Source organism: Anopheles stephensi, chromosome 2 (genome assembly GCF_013141755.1).
Source record: "Anopheles stephensi strain Indian chromosome 2, UCI_ANSTEP_V1.0, whole genome shotgun sequence".
In the NCBI taxonomy this organism is placed as follows: domain Eukaryota; kingdom Metazoa; phylum Arthropoda; class Insecta; order Diptera; family Culicidae; genus Anopheles; species Anopheles stephensi.
The window spans coordinates 4071324-4089030 of record NC_050202.1 but is presented as its reverse complement, the minus strand read 5'-3'; the positions used below and the strand labels follow the sequence as shown (position 1 = coordinate 4089030).

The 17707-nt window shown below is 44.7% G+C and overlaps 1 protein-coding gene across 2 annotated transcripts in view; it reads left to right on the top strand.

Annotated features, from left to right (window-relative positions):
* The window catches only part of LOC118505846 (serine-rich adhesin for platelets), a 59056-nt gene that overhangs the window by 6199 nt on the left and 35150 nt on the right, over window positions 1–17707 (top strand). The gene's annotated exons all lie outside the window — the stretch shown is intronic.

Genomic DNA, 17707 nt, shown 5'->3' with positions numbered 1-17707 from the left:
ATAAAATGCAATTTGGCGTTTCATGTGACGTGGTACCAAAACTAGTTTGACGCGGAAAGGTTATTCGCCGCGAGTGACTCAGTTCGTGACCCTGTGACGTATGATGCGCGATGGTGGGAAGCTTGATGCCCTTGAGTGAGTTCGATCCAGTGCTCGGGTGCGCGGTAGGAGTTAGCTTTGCCTGCAGTTGAGATTGGACACGAATCAATCTATTCTCGAAATTCTCTCGAAATGCAGCATTCTGCGTTGTTTCTTCCAGCGTGGAAGCGGAATCCTCTAATTCTTGTTGAACACTCTCTAGGTCCTTGCATAATGTTTCGAATTTTCTTAGGCGAACCTCCACTTGTACTTGATCCCGTGCGTGAACGAAACTATCCAAAAATTTCTCGTACCGAGTAAGGGACGCCAACAAAATTGTCCGACGGGACGCCAAAACAACGGGTGGTACGGGCATTGTGCAATCTTGTGTGTGTGTATGTGCGTGTGAGTGAGTGACCTGCAGTGTAATGCGTGATGCGGCAAAAACAGCTGTACGGTGCACGAAAATCCAAACGAAATGTGGTACGACACAGAAAACGGTGAACGATGGGTCGATCAAACTCGCGAAAGCACCAGAAATTCGAGCTATATCCTGGTCACGGCACCATGAAGAATTCGCGGAGTTTCGGATCGAGGTGTGTTGCAATATTTACCAAGCGTCGTGTTCAGATTCCAAATTCGAAGAGAGCTATAATTGTGTTTCCTGCCCTATTTATAAACTTTCTGAGTGCCCCCCACGCGAGCGACACTCATCCTTACTCACTGTATACTTGAAATATTTCGTTTATCAAAAACTTGACGAAACTAGCTTTCGTCAAGTATGGTGTGACGTCTAAGCGTAAACAAAACATCTAAACGTAAACAGGGTGTTTCTTTGTGTTTCTCTCTTAGTCTCTCTCTCTCTCTCCCTCGCAAAGGGCAGTATGTCACTTATTAGTTGCAATTTGCGTGCTCCGGTGGTTGGGGATGTGATGGACCCATGTCGATCGAGTTGTTCTTGGTGGAGGTTTTTTTCTTCGGCTTGAAACAGCAGCTGCTACTCTCCAAAGATGGAGCGAAATCGTCGCGAATGAGTGTGTTTTATCTCCAAAAGGAAGTTTCGAGCCTCCTCTGGCGATGTTTGGGCGAATGAAGTTTTTTTTTTCGAAAGATTGGGATGAATCATAGGGTGAGTTGAGCAGCTCTGTATGGTAATAAATTGCTGATCGACAGCTTCTGAGATGACTTTTGTATTAAATCAATTTATTATGAAGAACGATAAGTGTTCCTTGTATGGAAGGCAACTTTACGTAATATTTCTTGACTTGCTGTCTTGAAGTTCGTCACACAGCTGCTACTCGATTAGGCAACCGCCCGGTGTTCCAGACAATAAACCTTCCATTTAGTGTAGTGCCGGCGTAACAGATAAGCCTCATTTGCCAAAACATAATGCGTACTTTCGATGGGATTTGCACTAATACCTTCGGCCAAAAACTTATGTGTAAATAACACCGGGAGTGGTCGCTTCTCGGAGTCGTGCCTGGCTGTGCGTAGGCTGCCGTAGAGTGTAAGCTAAGCCGTTCCGGTATTCCTCGCAAAAGAACATGGCAACTTGGGGTGAGTTGGGCTTTATCTCCGTTCAGCAGGATGTGCCTGTAACCTGACACGCACCGATCGGTTACGATACTGGCCAAAAGAAGCGTACTGCCGAAGAATCCTTGTAACATAATTTAGCTACTTTTTTATTGTTTCACCACTTCCCAAGCCCAATCGACAGGGCAGGTTCTAATTGGACGCATCCCGAACCTGAAGCCCTGGATCAATGATCTGGGGGAGGGACGTCACATTTGGGGACGTTTTTCACAACATGCTTTAATTGAATTTTCCTCACACTTTCGGCTTGGGTTTTCCTTTCACAGTGGGTCAGAAAAGCGCCTCTTCTTGCATCGGCGCCGCTATTCGGTGTAGGCGACAAAAACACACATTCCTGCAGTGTGAGTAAGCGGCGCTCGTTAGCGTCGACATGTCGTCAACAGCCAAGCAGACGAGAAAAAGCCGGGTGAAGAAAAAGGAAAAATAAGACCGAGATGAAAACCCACCGGAAAAAAGCGGTTTGGGGATGTTTTTTCCTCGTCTACACAAAGTGGAACCATTCTGAAAGAGTCAAGATGGTGTTTTTTTTTTGAGTTTGACACATCGCATCTTGGGGTTTTCATATGAAATCCATTACAAGATGTCTGTGAGTGCGGTTCTCGTGGAGCACCAGCATCAGCACACCATGCCAACGAAAATCCCCTTTGGAGGTGTGGTTACCTTTTCACCGATGCGTCGGCTACCAAAACTCGCTTAAAACAAACGCACTACGATGTGCAGCTCTTGTTTTGACTTTTCGGGCGGTCCGTTTTGTTGCCGATGATTCATCCCACTCGAAAAAGGGCCCTGGGTAAAATGTAAGTGGAAAGAAGCTGCTTGTTTATTATTGTGAGCTCGAAAATGTTGATTAATATTTGGCGGTGCAACACATTCCGATGGTGGGAAATTGGTGTGACAGAACCGTGGGGAGCAAAAACACATTTTCCTTGTTGACAAGCGCGTGTAATCTTGATATTTTCGAACGGTAACAGCGCTATAATTATGGTAATAAATTGTGTTAATAATTGGTTTAAGGAAGTCTTGATTGCGTACAGACAGACACACACCCTTATCTTCTTGGGCGAATAATTTCCTTTCTTTTAGGTTATATCATCTAATTTATGTTAAGGTGGTTGGAAAAAAATATTAAAATTAAAATTCTTTTTCAAATCTCAGTAGTTAACAATGGAGAACTGCATTGGAATAACCAACAATGACGATGTTTACTAAGGTACTGTAGTGATCGTGGCTCCATCTATGAGTCAGATCAAGAGACTACTTTAACTTGAACTTTTCAAATCAACTTATCGACCCAAAACTGTCATATGTCGCCAAGGAAAACTTGTTTTTCCATTAAATGGAACCCCCTTTCGGATAGCTAATCCACCGCAGCAACTTCAAATCGGGCAGCTTCCGGCAGCATCTACTTGTACGCTGTCAAATTGGAACCGTCCGTACGATGATTTACAGCCCCCAAACACGGTCGGTTCGCCGAAGTTGTAGGATTCGAAACACGGAAAAAATAGTATGTGAACGTTTGGCCGGATCTCTCCAACTCTGCCCTGGGTTCCGTTATGAATTCGGTAGGACACCTCTGTATGTCGTGGTGTGTTTACTTTCGGGCTAGCTGGTGTAGGGTGCTATTAATTTTTACAGCAACCCTCTAGTTGCTGCTACCTACCTGGGGGGACCTCCCTCTCCCCTCGATATGATATGGATGCTGATGATGATGTGGGTTTTGTGGTCCAGTTTTTCCAATCGGCAAATTTGCCGGTCACAGCAGGGTGTCCCGAGCTCGTGAAGTAGTGAAAAGCAAGTCTAGGCAGACTAGGCTCAACATGGCTTGGTTGTGGTTTAAATTTTCCCTACTGATTAGCGGTCGATCGGTTCGCCGAGATCGACTGGATGTTGGGAGAGTAGTCGGCTCGGTAGAAAGTAAAACGCTCATCCCGACAAAAGGGCACGAAATGGAAATTTTTAGCTCCCCGGTCCACAAACTTTGTCAGCTCAATTTGTGCTGGTTGTTTCGTGTGTTTCTATTGTACAATCAGTACCTCACCCCGTACCGACGGCGGTTCAATAAAGCTCACCAATAAAGTTAACAGCAGCATTGGTGTGCGGAAAAGTGGTATTGCTGACTGAGCTGAGAAGAAAACAAAATCGATCAATCGATTGGGACCGGGCCGTGGCGAATGGCGGTGTTTGATGAGATGAGGTCTGGTGGCTGCGCTGTTTGGACAGCTGCTGGGGGTGCAGTGCAGTGTACTTTCGAATACGAAAAAAAGGGCACCACTAAATACGGTCCCCTTGCACGGCAGGAATCGGCTGTGTGACAGGCTGGTAACGAGCTAGCCGTGCGCGCTTAGCCACGGTTAGAAAGTGATCGTAAACGAATGGTTTCGAACTGAATATCGGTGCAATATTGGTGAAAATGGGCCGATGGGACGGTTTCCATTTAATAAGTAAGTTGGTTTGTTTAGAGCTACAATAGCGCTAAGATTGGTCCTTATGGAATGTGGGTTTTGGAGGTTGATTGATTTTAATTCAAAGTATCATTTGAAGTTTGATGTGGAAATTTGAGATATTTTCTAAGAAATCTGTTTTGAAATCAGATACATAATTTGTTCTTTTAATTCTGCTTTGGCACGAGAATCTTGAAAAGTCTTCTTAGAGACCTCAATTTACTAAGAAGTGATATCGCTGTCAGAGATGCTTCTCGATCCTCACTTCATGCCCAGAGGTCCATACTCTGGATCCGGATGGGATATGGTAGTTGAGCAAAGGAGCTGTGTAGGATAAGAGCATTGACAACTTTGATCACTTATTGGATCTTTGATAGTCGAATGATAACTTGATGTTCCATGATTACTGTTCATATAATCTTCAAGCTGACTATACCCTTAACTTTTTCTACAGATATTCGTTGGTTACTTCAATGTTTCACAGAAGTCGCCCTAAAATTGAAGTTGTCTAACTTCAGTAATCACAGCTTCCATTATTAGTCCATAAAGCATCGAAGAGTAGCTTTCGTCCGGTTAATGCTCAACGTTATTTCGTTTGTTGGAGCAGACGATTATGACGTCATGTAATTATGGGCTAAACTACACTCTTCATACCAGCTTCCAGTAATTACAAAGTGGCGGATGCCTTCAAATGGCGCGACTCTTTTAAACGATCACCATAATCACCTCCGACGGTCGAACGCGATCAGTGCGTTTATGTGAAAATTCGAAAACTAATCTCATTACCAAGACTCCCCATCAATTTTGTTGTTGTTGTTGTACTGAACACTTTTATTTTTTTTTCGCTCGCCCGTAGCCCCATTCTCAATTTGCGCCAACTTTTGTGCACCTTTATGTAAGCACAAAAATCGTGAAATGATGCTGAAATGCAAAAAAAAGGGTAAAGAGTTAAACACAAACAAACATGGCTGTGGTGGGTGGTAGGGCAAACAGAACACTCTTCACCAATCAATCACGCTTCGAATTGAACTCCCCCTTCTACTACCGATCCCTTTGGCAGACGGCGTTTTGGGGGAAATTTTTTATGTGTTGCTTTTCCTTTATTTACAAGCGCCGGCTTTTTCCGAGCTGCCTGGTGAGACTTTCAATTTCATCTCGTTACATAAAAATCACACAAAATCGTGATCCTCTCGTGGTGCTCGATCTCGATCAGCCACCGCCAGGTCCGGTCGTAATCGAACCGAAAATGGTGTGTGTGTGTGTGGACGCCGTTGCACGGGGATGAGCGGGCGGCTGTTTTTTTTTCTGGGGGAGAAAAAGCGAAAACTAATTATGAACGTGCAAAGCGTTTACTATCCGTCCGAAATTAATCGTCTGGAAGGCTCGTCTGGGTGAGATAGATTCGCTTGTTTTTTCCTTCTTCCCTGCTTTTTATGAGTGCGGTTCATACATTTTTCACCGTCAATCTTGCCAGATCGATCAAGATCGAATTGATTTATTCAGTGTGACGGCGAGTGGTTAATGTGAGCGTAAGATTTCCCACACTGAAAACCATATTCGCACCAAAAGTGTGTATGCTGCTCCAGAGCGCTCCAGTTGCAAAAGGGTTCGGCGGGAGTTGCGCAAACTTGTTTTGTAATATTGTTTTTGTGTGTGTGTGTGCTTTACTCAAATGAGCTATAACGTTACAGAGCAAGAAGACGCAAAAAGGCAAAGGAGTGTGGAAAAAACTGCTCCAAACTGCGAACTCCACCCAATCTTGCTTTAATTAATCCGATTTTTATGTGCAAAACTTTCCCCCGAAAACAGGTAGGAAGAAATTGAGCAGGAAAAGGCGACTGCTTATGATGTCTAGTTGGTTAGGATAATTGTGTTTGTGGGATTTTATAATGGAGTTAAAGTTAAATGAGAGAGGCAGTTAAATAATTTCAAGCATTCAAACGGCTTTAACAATCGTTAATGAAATGGTGACTTTATAATGGCTTCATAGGATATTGTCGCAAGCCCAATCAATTTAAGTTCAACTATTAATATTTGAGAGGAAACCCCTAGGGAAATATATTCCTAAATAATTTATTCAAATTCTCACGTAATTTTGTTAGTACTTTAAAGCAAACAAAAACTACCCTTACCGTGCATTGAACCCTCTCGTCTGTAACAACATTATCGAGTGCTGAAGAAGCAACACAAACAATCATCTCGAGCGTTTCGAGGTGTTTCCTCACACTAGCCGTGCACTTTTCATAAATTTACTTCTATTCATCGCTTCCCGTGCTCCTGCTCCTGCTTCTGCTCCTATGCCAACGATTAACTCAAGTGATACGAAGGAATTAGCCAAAGAAAGGCGAACTAAAGAAATTATTCTGCCTCACTGAATGGCAGACAGAACAGCAGGCCGAGATCCATCGGAGGAGGGCTTTTTTCACCGTCGAGCGAATACTGCAGTGCCCGGAAGGTTTGTTTGCATCGTAACGAGATTCGCCAAGGCACAATGACACCCTCGCCCAAAGTAACTTATGCTACTCTCAACACACTGCCCGTGATAAGCGAACGGTGAAGCCCATTAGAGCAGCAGCTACGAGGATGCAAATAAAAGCAGGTGATAAGCAGAGGAGCGGCAGAAAGAACTCTGGCAAGTAAACGATATGCATTTTTCATGCACCTTCGTCGCTTTGGAAGTTGGACGTGTGTGACAGCGTGCACACTCTGTACCGGACAATGTGACGTTGCTTGGACGTGTTCCCAATTGCTGAAGAGTGTGCTGTGAGCTTCCATTTTTTTTTTTTTACTTTAGCTTAGACAGTTGGCAGGGTTTTTGGTGTGCTAAACGGGCATTGTTGGACCCTCTATTTACCAGGAGAATGGAATGGGTGGTGGAAGTTGAGGAAGGAAATGGCGCACGCGAGATGAGAAGTGCAAACACACAGACGCACGCGTCACTAAGGCCTGCATTTTATCGGCCATAGTGAGAGAGAGAGTACAGAGTGTCTGAACAAACTGTACTGGCGATAGAGCAAATAGTAGATAGCGTTGATATATGGTAGCCAAAACGATGGTAGCGTTGGAACAGTGTGTTCCTACCACACGGTAGCGCACACATATTCGTGATAATGTGCAAAGATAACGGGCACAGCAATGAACTGCTGCACGAGATCTCCACTGTGGAAGGGTTGGGTGAGCTAGCATGCAAGAAAATGCAAAATGGAGAATTGCTCAGGGTTTTTATCCTCCTTTTTCCGAATGTCCGAGAAGAAACTATTTTTATGAGCTACTAGGGAGCACGGAGCATGTTTGTCTCCAGAACACTTTCTGTCTGATGTTTAACCATTTAGTCACGTGCTTGTAGTTGGTTGCTTCTAAACGGGAGCCGTCAAAGAGCAGCAATTAGTGAGGGTGGAATAGAATTCTTATTGTTTGTTCTAAATTTGAGAGGAAATAGAGCATATATCATTTTGTGTTAGAAGAAAAATATTCCTGAGACATAATGTCTTCACATTTGAAGTAGCTTCTAACGATTTTAGACATCTAAAAGTACAAATTACAAGAACCTTGACATCTGGACTTGGTTTCCCATGCCTCATGTGGATTTTGGAAGCATTTTCTCAACTGAACTTTGATCGGGAACTTCAAATTTCTAACTTTGAAGTACGCAGACATTTGACTCCAACAAACTTGAAGAACTTCGACATCTGATCCTAGAAATTGGAAGATCTTTGGTTTCTGACGCTTTAGCTTGGAGAATTAGATTAACTTCAAGTTGCAAATTCTAGGTATTCTTAATTGAAGAATGCTGAGTGCATCTCATCTTTGCCACGATTTGCCATTCTGTTCGTATAGTTGGTCACCGACGTCTCGTTTCGCAATGCCTCCCCCAAAGTACCATTCGAACATCTTGAACATCTTACTTAGCAACAGATCACCGATCATTCAATTACCGATTCGTGGGTGCATTAGCTTCGTGTCGATGATCAAATCGATTCAATCTCAATTTCAACCTCAAGGTGGCTGCTCCACTTGAGGGGCCCGTTCAGACCCGTTTTCACAATCCACAGCCTGATGCGAAAGCGTCGTTTCGGCTCGCTCGACAAACTGGTGGACTTTTCCGGCTGGAATTGCAAAAAAAAAAACCCACAGCAATAAGACAAGCAGAAAACATCAAACACACATAGCTCACCGAGGCTTTGGCTTGTTTCGCAGGTTTATGCAACATCATTTCGCATGTTCGGTGCAGCCAATCCACGGCCAAACTTTCAATTATCGCACTGTTAAACCGTTTCCACTTAGACATTTTGGATCAGAGAGCTGGCTGGTTAGGAGATGTTGCTGCGGTTCGTGCCCAAGTCCGTTCGGGGATCTTTAAAGTGAAATTGATCCACACATGCACGCACTGGGGCACCGTTTTTCATCGTTTCGTCGCTTCGTGGCCGGTTGTACAAGCTGGTACAGTTTTTTTTTGCAGTGGCAAGAAGCCAACACGAGCGTCGTGGTGATGGTGGAGAAGAGGAGGAGGATTTTGTGAAAATCTCTCGCCTCCCCCTCACTGCCCCGTTTCTGACTTCCAACCGGAGTCATCTGCAGCCCGCTTTGCTGATTGTTGCATTTTCGCGGATCGAAACGGCTGGTTTTTCCCGCTGCTCTTAGCAATATCTCGTGCGCGGCTCGAGCGTGGTGTAAATAATCTTTTCCAATATGGATCCATCCACCGCTTTGCGCCCAGCCACTAAATCGTTCACTGTTTAATGAATTGCATTGTTTCAGCGGGCAGGCGTCGGGTGTTATCACGTACGCTGCTTGCACGTAGTCTGAAAAAGGCAATCCTGGGGTAGCTGTTGAACAACTGCTGCTGCATGCTGCTGCATGTATGGTGCAGGCAAATGGAACCGTTTATGATTTCACTCCCGTCGGCTCCCGGGTGTATCTATCGTGAGAGGGTGCTCACACACAGACACACACACACACGCGTCAGTGCGATGTTTCCACCTCGGTGCGTTTGTGATAGCGTGGCTGGAAGAACGCCAACGGAAGAGCCGGGATCCGGAGAAGAGCGAGAGACCATCCGGTTGAATGCATGCCGTTCGGATTCGCTGGATGGATTTTCCAGGCCTCTCAATCCGTAGGCTCGGTCGAACATTATCGAACGGTTAATGTGCAACATGTGCTATCTTCGGGTGTGTGCCGTGCCTCTTTTTTTTCTCTCGTTTTGTGTTGCGATTTTATGCGCGAAGGCGATAGTGTGATGGCTGTGGCTAAGAGGATTGCTGGTGTGTGTTCATTATGTGGCAAGATTGCATGCCTGCTGCGAGACCATATTTTCCACGCTAAAGTGTAGAAGCTAAGGCTCAGTTTTCTAGGATGAGTAACAGCTTTTTAGCACTCATCGCGCCGTGCATTATGCGAGCTGTGATGAAGTGCGCTGTGTTTGCTCTTACAGCTCATCCATTTTCCCTTAAGCAGGCGCTTGTCTATAGGTTATTGTGTTTTCCCGATGGGTGTGCTTTTGTTTCTATTCTGAAAGTGGAAAAGTGAAGTTGTTCTTAACTGCATCACCGTTTTCGATTAGTAAATATTAATCCTTACTGTGGTGCGATAGACCTATGCTTAGCATAACTTCAGGTGTTTTCATTTTATTTGGACAGGATAATGAAGCATCGTTAGGAGGCGTTATAGACTGTGTTGGAATAATTTAAAGGCAAAACAGGCCTCTTGGACAGCAAAACACGTTTGACCACTTATCTCGAGTGGAACGAGCCGTTTTAGATGTTCAACTTTTTACTGCCAGCAACAAGATACCGATCAGTAGACGTTAGAGGCGCTGCATCTCTTATCTATGTCAAAATGTACGCCAATTGCAGACTCCCGTCCGATATCATATCGACCGACTGGCAGCTGCCGTACACGTATCTTCAATTAGCATTTCGTCTTTTTATTCGTCCGGCTTTTCGATGCGATAACGGGAAGGTACAGAAATATGGAATGAAAATTGCTGACCATGTGTGAAATAAATGGCAGCCAAACGGCACATCACATCAACATTGTAGGTAACAACCTGGAAACCATTTAAGCACAGTTCGGGGTTTATTCTTTATCAATAAGAGAGCAGGTAATTTCAACGCAATTTTTCGACATTTCTCGAAGATGAGCCATAAACACAGTCTATTATATTATCCATACGGTTTATTTAACCTAACCTCTCTTTGTGGCCCTTGGAATCTCCTGGATGAGGATGCTACATTTGGAGTGTAGCACCGCACATGTTGGGAGCTGCTGCTTCACAACCGAATGAAGAGACCACTTGCACATTGAACACACTAAGGCGCATAGCTCTCTTCACTACGGAGAAGAGTCTGGCGGAAGTGATTGTCATGATAATTGGCATCGCGAACGCGATCCGTCAGTAGACGGAGTGAAGCCTTTTCATTGGAAGACTTTGTTGCCGGTTGCAGGAAATTTACATTCCCGATCACACTTATCGATATTTTGCTGCCTCACAAGGGAGAGGAAGACATCAGACATTTGCAACTCGTCAATTGCACCCGGCAAAGAGTCATTGAACGTTAAATTGGCTGAATCAACAACAGGGGGTATCGTGTGGTTGTTGGGTAAGAAAAATGTTTGACTTAAGGAATGCTGTGGACATTGGAAAATTGACGAGTTCTGTTGTTTGTGCGTGGATTATTGCTGTGTAAACAATTGATACATTCTATTATATTGTTGATAACGTGTAGGAATACGTGGCCATTTAAGAGTTCGTATAGGATAGCCTTATTTATATGAAGTTTAAGTTGAAGTGTTGATGCGACTCCGAATATGTGTTGGTGAGTGACAGAATACCGTTTCATCAAATTCTCGCACTAAAACACATAATCCTCGATTTCTCATTTATGGTCCCCCGGGTGACAGTACTCCCGCAGGAAACTAGCTGCCTAATGGCTTAAACCCACCTAGCACCTGTCGGAAAGGGGTTCAGCATTATTAATCTCATAAATCAGGCAGCAAACGGAACTCTGCCGCGCTGCGCACAGTTCCATTGCTTCTACCCCATTTGCTTTTACAAACGTCAGGTCCGAAAGTTCAGCCGGTGCTGTGCAGGCATTTATCGATACTGCTAGGCAACCAGCCGGGCCTGTCGTTCTCATTCATGTTTCGCAGCATAATTCCATCGGCAGGTAGGTAGGAAGCCGGGTTTCGCTTCACTTCCAAAACCCATCTATCGGGCCCCTTTTTCTCTGTACACTGTTTTGTTGCCTGCTTCCTGTCCGGGTTGGGTTCAGGTTTGTTTACACTTTGCCCTTCGCCTAGGCAACGCCGCAGTGCCCGGTGAGCTATGTATCGTAACTCAAGCCCAACGAGGAACTTCTGCTTTTGGTGCAGAATATATACTGTAGCCTTCTAATTCTAATGAACCATTTTTTTTTTGCTTTATAGTCTGGGCTAATCCGTTGAGGTGAAGCGGACTGGCATTATAGAAAATGCCACCAGACGTGTACGGTTTCTAGGGTTAAAAGCTTGAAACTGTCTCCGGTCTTGCTTGCTGGCCAGGAGGAACTTGTTTTCGACTCTGTGACACTAAGCCCACGGCCATCATGGTGGCGGGTGTTTTGCAAAACGAGAGGCCAAGAGGCAGATGCTCTGCAGCATATCAACTTTAGTGCTTTTAATACGCTTATAAATCCAGTTCAATAACCTGGCGCGCACCGGGTTTGATCGGTGGTGGTCTCCCGGTCGAAGAAAAAAACCAAACCACTAAAAGGGATGGAAAAGAAAATAATATGCGGGAGACTTTCTTAGGTCTCGCAGTGAAAACTTGCTCCCCAGAGCAGCACCACGCCAAAAACCGGTTGTGCCAAGAAGTCGCCTCCGGTTTCTGTTGGTTCCATTTGGAACGTGAAGCTTCGGGGGGGGGGGGGGGGGGAAAGCTTTGCCGGGAACTCTACGCTCCGAGGCTTAGAGCGACGAGGAGGTTCTTGGAGCTCTTTCTTGGACGTTTCGGTGCCGTTTTACTGCCATTACTGTTGACCCTGTATGCGTTTTGGGAATAGTCCAGAGGGAAGCAGAGATTACGTTTTTGAAGGGAGAACTACAGTTAGTGAGTCGTTCTGCACCGGGGGAACCTCTTCTTGCAAGTGAAGCCGGTGAACACACGCACACAGTTTGGAGACGTACAACCAAGACACCCACGTTCTTGTTGGTGACCCACTTTTCCGGGGCAGAAGTTTCTCCGTTTGGAGAATGAAGTACATTTAATTCGACCGTTCGGTTTGGCTTGGATCTGTACGATTGGGAACGGGAACTCGCTGGCGACGCTAGACGATCAATCGATAGAGCGTGGTCGGCAAAACAGAAACAGAGAGCGAGAGATGACAGGTAGGACCACTTCTGCGTGTTAATGTGCTGTCATCGTAAATGTCACGGAGATAATGGCGATGGTAGTAGTAGGACGGTAACTAGCGGTACTGGATGAGTGTTTATATATAATAAAGTCGTAGGAGTAATTGAACGGATTTTTCTTCATTAAGCTTCTGGAAGAGCTGTCAATAGTTCCCATCGGGTTTTGTTTGGCCTCGTTTTACAGATGTTTACATTGTATCTGCTTCATTGATACAGATAGTTTATTTGTATCTAAGCGGGTTAAACTCTAGTTTGAAAGCTTCAACACGTATATTGTTATCCACGTCACATACGGAATTAATAATGTGTGTTTATTGTTGAGGTTCGTTTCTAAGCCCTTGTCAGCAAAAAATCGATAAACACAGCAAGTCTTTGCCAACTCGTTTAGATAAACATGGAGCCCTTAAACGAGAGCATTTGTTTTCAATGTCTTGCTGTCTCGCTCAACCCATGACTAACAAGCTTTATAGTTAAACTCGACGACTCGTTTGACTCATCGACGCAATACCACATTTGCGGTCGTCCACAAAGTGTATCGTTTCCCAACACCACCTGAATAGTTGAACCTTGGAATAAAGATACCACTCGCGCTGTACCGCTCCAAAGAGACCTCGAAGATTGGAGAATATTACAAAAAAGGGGAGCACTTGTACGGTCCGCAAACCGTGAAGATACACCGGGATTGTTGTGAATCGCTGTTCGAGCGAAACCACCAAAAAGAATGGCTCTGTTGGGTGGATGAACAAGAAGCGCTTGGAAGGAGTAAGAAGTCACTATAAAGAGATGTCGGTTATGTTGTTTTCTGTGCTTTTCCTTCACAGCAATCGCACTTGAAGTACAATTTTCGTGTAGTGTGAGGCGTTTGTAGTTCTTTGCGTTCGACTGGAAGGTAAATGAGATGAAGCTGCCCTGCTCTCTTTGCGATCGCCATTTTGTTGGAGCGTTCTGGCGTGCGAGCGGACCCAAAGAATGGAGATCTTAATCACATCCCAAGCAAGCGCTTTTGGATTCAGTTGGAGCGTTTTGTGCACCAGTGGAAGTAATGAGCCAAGAATTGGTTCTCTTCCGACTGCTCTTCTACTAGCCAAAGAAAGGCTGATTAGTTGCATACCCGTCGTGTGGTCGTGGTGTGATTCCATGACCAGCATCAGCACACGATCTTTTTCCCTGTCGTAATACGTAAAGCTCACACGGAGCACTCGAGCCCGAGCAGAGACAGGGAATGGCAACCCGATGGCTTGCCGTTTTGCAGCCATTTTGAACCATTCACCAGGGTTTTGATCGTGATCGGGAAGAGAATAAAGGAAAGACAAATAATCAGTATCGTCACGGTGCATTTGATCGTAAAATAAGAGGATTGCATGAGGTGATCTCATGAAAGTCGTGTTGGAGGCACTCAATCAAATGTTGGGTTTGAGCGATACTTTTGTCATCGGTGAAGTTTTGTGGTCTACACGGAGTTGGTAATGAGGTTTCATGGGAGCTTAAAAAGAAATCGGTAAGGCATTGGTAACTTTTGATTATGTTAGAATAGTGAAGAAAATGGTAATCAACTGTCAAATTGACATGTCAGAATTGTCACAGGCCCTTGATATTCTAGTGCAATGCTCAAAATTGTAATGGATGCTACTAATAGAGTCTAGCTATTTCTCATGAAGAAAACACAAAAAAGACTCAGTTTGAAATAAGAAATAACTTCACTCGTGTTTCTCTCCTTCCTATAGCAGCTTTGTTTACACAGATGAAGAATCGATCCGTTTCCTACTGTCTCGTCGCGTCGTGCCGAGCAAGCGAGGGTTTCTAATTTTCACCAAATATAAGCTGCTAATCGCGAGAATGCGCACTATATAAATAAAACACGACAACAGGGGGTGCGTCACAGATGCCTCCACACTCTGTCGCCTATCGATCAAACCCACGGGCTTGTTCTTGGTCACCGTCACACGAAACACCACCAAGAGACGCGAGACTTCGTGTCGCGGACAACAGTGTTTTAGATTGCAGGCTATCTGGTTGTAACGTTATATCAAAAGTGGATAACAAATCGCTTGCGAACATGATATTTAGGGACAATCCCCGTGATTTATGCTGCCGATTGTTGTGAATTGTAGCTCATCTTTTGCGCTGAACGGTAGCAGTAAACCCGTGTCTATAGGATTTTATAGACATAGGCACACCGTAAAGCAACAGCGTTTAGGTAGGGTTTTGTTGGGTTCATAGCGAAAAGTGTATCGGTTTTGGAGTATTTTCTCCTGAGCTTGTTTCTTTCCGCCAAAACTCAACAATATTGTTGACGAGGAAAAACCGGCTTTCCTGGGGGGGTTTTTTGGGCCACAAGTAAGAAAAAAAACCTTGGCAACCAACGAACCAGCCAGCAAAGACATTTCCGAGGACGGTGAAATATGAATCGCCGAACACAACATTTTCATGGTCGCCTGCCCGACATGCCAGACTAATGTTGTTGAAAATCGGGTTGATCAGTTCGCGAGTCGTGCTGCGTTGACGCACAGCAAAAGAGCCCCAACACAGTGGCACTTGAGCACTGCTTCCCCTCCTGCACAAGAGCGAGATGGAGGAGCGTAGCTTGGAGGGATAATTGTGTTTATGATGTTGCTTTTTTTCCCCCCGGTTCGAAGTGACCGCCGGTATATGCTGTGTGTTTCTGTTTATTTGCGCGCGGTTTCAGCGCCGATCGACGCGGTTTGCGACCGCGATTAAGGGATGAAGGGAATGGCGGTAAGGGTACGGGTATGGCGGTAGGTCAATGAGTTAAAACGAGCAGTTATTACCAGCTGGTGGTGGGATGGGACGACGCGTGTGGACTCGCGAACCGCAAAACACACAACAACAAAAAAGTCAGCTGGAAAATTTCTCCTGACGTTCGCTCGTTTTCATCGTTTGATCGTTGGGTTTTAGTTAGCGGTGGTGGTTCGTTTTAGATTTACAGACAAAATGGACAATGGAATGGAAGAGTGAAGCATGGGTTACGGGGAAGCACACGCAGGAAAAAAACATAATAAAATTTTAAACATATTTTTTATTATGTTCGGCTGTGTTGCTTCCTAGCTACCACCTACCTAGCCTTGTGACGGAACGAAAAGTTTACGTTGTTGAGCTGCTGGAGCATTATTAAGTATGCGAACCGAATGAAATCGGTTTTAGATGGGCACAGCACTGCTTAGTCCAGGCGGCTACATTCGGAGGATAGTTATTATCTGGTCGTCGTCCGGGGGCTTTCTAATGAGCATCGGTCACGGGATGATACTTGTGAGGAAACGCGCCGATTTGAGTGTTAAAATCCGGTAGCGCGTAGGGAAAACGTGGTTGCATAACTTGATGCTCGGTTTTTGTTTTGGGATGAATATGAAACGAAATGATGGATGAGTTGGATGTTAATAATTAAAAAATTAAATTAACTGTTGACGGCAGACATTAACAGGGGAAAAAGCTTTGGGAAGGTGATTAATTAATGAGTGCATTAGTCGCTGTAATGTAATGGATATATTAAAAGCGTGTGTTCGTCATGCCCTATAATACACTACAAATACCTATCGCTTATTGAGCCTACCATGTCTCCTTAATCCATCAGACTTTACGGGCTGCTTCGTACATTGTCGTTCTTATGACAAGAACGATCAGAGCCTGGCAAGTTAAGATCGCGTTGTATTATTAAAATCATCTCAATTGGAAACATATTACTATAGAATTCTGAGTATTTTCGACAGGTTTGAATAGAGTCTCTGTTTCAAAGACTTACATGATTTCCAAAACAATAAATGTTTTGTATAGTCCTAACTGCTTCCTTCACTACTGACTAGAGAGCGATGAAGTTTTGGATGACTTCGAAGAATCCTGAGGACTTTCGAGTTTTGGAGTGCCCTTGATTCAAGAGGAGATAGCTGAGCTTACCTCCCTGGCTTAAGACCTTCCTTATAGTAGATAGAGAAAAGGGCTTCAGAAGCCTCGAAAGCTTTTCATCCAACTTCATCTGACGACTGACGTTGGTCATATGCATTGAAGATATGGGAAAAATCAAGCTGCTGTTCTGTTGTCTGTTCTAAGATTTACCGCTTGAAGAAGGTCAGATAAAGTCTTAGGTCTATTCTAAATGTATTTTATAGCTCTTTCTGAACTGAAAATTATGTGAATAGTTCTGAACCCAGATGTCAATATTAATAATACCTTTTCTGTTTTGTTCTTTTCTTGCAGATTACACTTCGAGTTGATAAAGAAGTAATCTCACCCGACGAGGACAACTGCTTAGTAGGAGATTTCTCCATCGTTAACGCTCTTGGCGTAAAACAACGCACCCTTCCAAATTTGCATACTGATTGGCAAACAAAAGATATTAACCTCTTCAACCGAAGGCTATGAAACCTTCATCAGCCAAATTATCCAGGCATAAGCACCGCTACGCCACGCAGCTAGCGTACGTTATATGTTTTTGGTAATTAAATTTCAATTCGCATCAATTTTTGCGATCCTCCGAGGCCGAGGCGTTGCCGATCGAAATCAAAATAATAATAAAGGGAAAAGCTTCGCTAGGAGTGTGTGTGTGTTTATGAGGGTGTTGCTGCTGCTGCTGCTGCTACTGCTGCTACTTGTAGTGCTATTTGTCCATGCAGAAACCTTTCCACCACCAGAGGGAACCCGCGACGAGCGGGCGAGTGAGTGTGCGGTCAAACATTTCTTGGCTGATGTCGAAAACAAATAATAACACACCGAGAAGGAAAACAAACATCCATCCCCTTTACGTAGGTGTGCGCCCGCGCTAATGAAAAGCTCCCACAATCCCACCTACGGTGCGTCGGATGGTAACATTTAATTCGTCAAAATCACTGTTATTTTGAAAAGTGAATCAGTTTGCCGATTCCGAGGAGGGCTTAACCCAGATCCGGCTCGCCAACCTCTGCACGTGTGGCGTGGAAAGTGTGGAGGTTGCCAGTTTTCTTCTTGCTGCTCCTCCAGTTTTCATCCTTCTCGGTAGAGTGAGTTCGTTCCTTCTAGAGCCCGTTTCCAGTGCCGGTGGCTGGCTGGCTGGCTCTGTGTGAGAAGTCCGTCAGTTCCGGTTCGCCGGTGACGTCTTCATTCCACTGTCGCAAAGGGTCCGTTCGGTGTTGATTGGCGGGAATGGTAAACGAATCGATTCTCCTTAGCTCCGCTCGATCATTCGATCGTCTCCACGAACGTTCATGCTATAGAATGTT